Below are 2,041 nucleotides of genomic sequence, written 5' to 3'. Positions count from 1 at the left end.
CAGATGAAAATCTTCAGAAGCGTGGCTTCCATGGTCCTTCAAGGTGCAACCTTTGTAAGGTAAATCAGGAAAGCGTTATTCATCTGATGCTTGAATGCACCTTCACTATGCAGATTTGGACAAAATTGTTGGGAACTTTGAGTTCCAGCTTCGCGTTGCCTTCCTCCATTCTCGAACTTTTTTCTAAATGGCTACAAAGGTACCCTGGACCTCCCCCAAAAAACAAAATTATCATAGCTGCTTATTCTGCTCTTCCTAAAATAATATGTTGGCAGGTTTGGATTGAGAAAAATAAAAGGATTTTCAGAAACTACGAACAGGATGCCAAGCTTGTGGTAGTTAAGATTAAATGCCAGCTAAAAGAGTGTCTAAGAGACCATAAAGACGATTTAAATCTCAGCCAGCAAGATATAAATTGGGGCTCCTCTCTCGATCTTCAGTTCCAAAAAATTGCAAATAGTATCTCCCTCCCCAAAGATTGGCAAATAAGAGTTTCAACAAAAGAATTCCAGGATTGGAATACAAAACAACAGAGATACTCTCTCTTTTTTGATGGGGCTGCAAAGGCCAATCCTGGAAGAGCTGGCGCAGGAGGCGTCATTTTGAATCCAGATGGCATAAGGATACACAGTTTCGCCTGGGGTTTGGGCATTACTTCTAGCATTCAAGCTGAGGCTTTGGCTCTTTTCCAAGGGCTCAAGTTTTTGAAAGTGCTGAACATCAGGGAGGCTAATGTATTCGGGGACTCTCAGGTCATCATCAACGCTATGGTGACACATTCTAAGCCAACAGATCTAAGGCTTGCAAGGTTGATCTTCAGAACAACAGACCTTGGAGACTCTCTCCAGAATTTGAATTTCTATCATGTATTGAGAGCTAATAATAAGGAGGCGGACATTGAAGCCAACAAAGCAGCCCTCCTTACGGCTAGAGCCTTACTCAGAGGCGGACAGGAAACTTGGGAACCAATTCCTTAATTTAGATAGTTGTCATGTTTTACTGATTTTTGTTAAACCAGTTCGTATGTATTCATAAACTTGGAAAAATCTTTGAAATTGATCTCATAGTAGCAGCCAAAAAGAGATGTGAGCTAAGCATAAATGCCATGGCCTTGCATGGACTCACCTTTTGTAATCCGACTTTGGCATTAAGGCCAAGTATCTAATATATCCACTACCCGTTTCTCAAAAAAAAAAAAAAAAAACCATATCTACCATCAATTACTTCCCACTATAATTTAAAAGTCTTTACATAAATAATGGATAAGAATAAGATGTAAATAATATACTTACAAGAGTTACTTCCCACTATTATATATTGTTTCTTTAAAACTTATGTAGAAGTAAAATTGTAAATGTGTCAACTTTTACTACCCGCCAAAACATTATTTATGTTTTCTTTAACACTTATGTAGAAGTAAAATTGTAAATGTGTAGAATTTTACTACCCACCAAAATTTATGCAAGTTTTTCTCCTTGAGCAAACAATTTACTTATCCACTTCACACCTCAATTTACTAGTTACTACCAAAACAAGACTATATGATGGTTTGTCTATCAACCATCATTAATTTAGCATTGATCAATGAAACTCATAATTATTTATGCAGATTTTCCTATGGCATAATTTTTAGCTTGAATTGGAGGGGCTATATTACATTTAACCTTTTATTATTTTTAATTGAATCAACATATAAATGTTACATTTAAGCCTACACATCTATTTCTATATCAATTTTTAATTAAAGCATTTGTAGAACAACACTCATAAAAAAATAATATAATAAATAATATATTTAAATTAATGAATTAATTTAAATAATTAAAAATTGTGTTTAAAAAAATAATAAAAATAAAAATAAAAATAATAATGATAATATATAAAATTAAGTTCCAAAATTATAATTCTATCAATTGACTTTTTAACTTTCCTCAAAATAAAAAAAATTACTAATTTCACCCCAGGAAAAAAATTCATATAATAGATAAAAACATTACCTAAAATACAGGTTTTTAAACCATCTTGCATATCCATCCTTGCA

This window comes from Pinus tabuliformis, chromosome 5_2, assembly GCF_031772625.1.
Source record: "Pinus tabuliformis cultivar Carrire ecotype Pingquan chromosome 5_2, CPIR1, whole genome shotgun sequence".
Classification (NCBI taxonomy): domain Eukaryota; kingdom Viridiplantae; phylum Streptophyta; class Pinopsida; order Pinales; family Pinaceae; genus Pinus; species Pinus tabuliformis.
Note: the sequence above shows the minus strand (reverse complement) of the source record.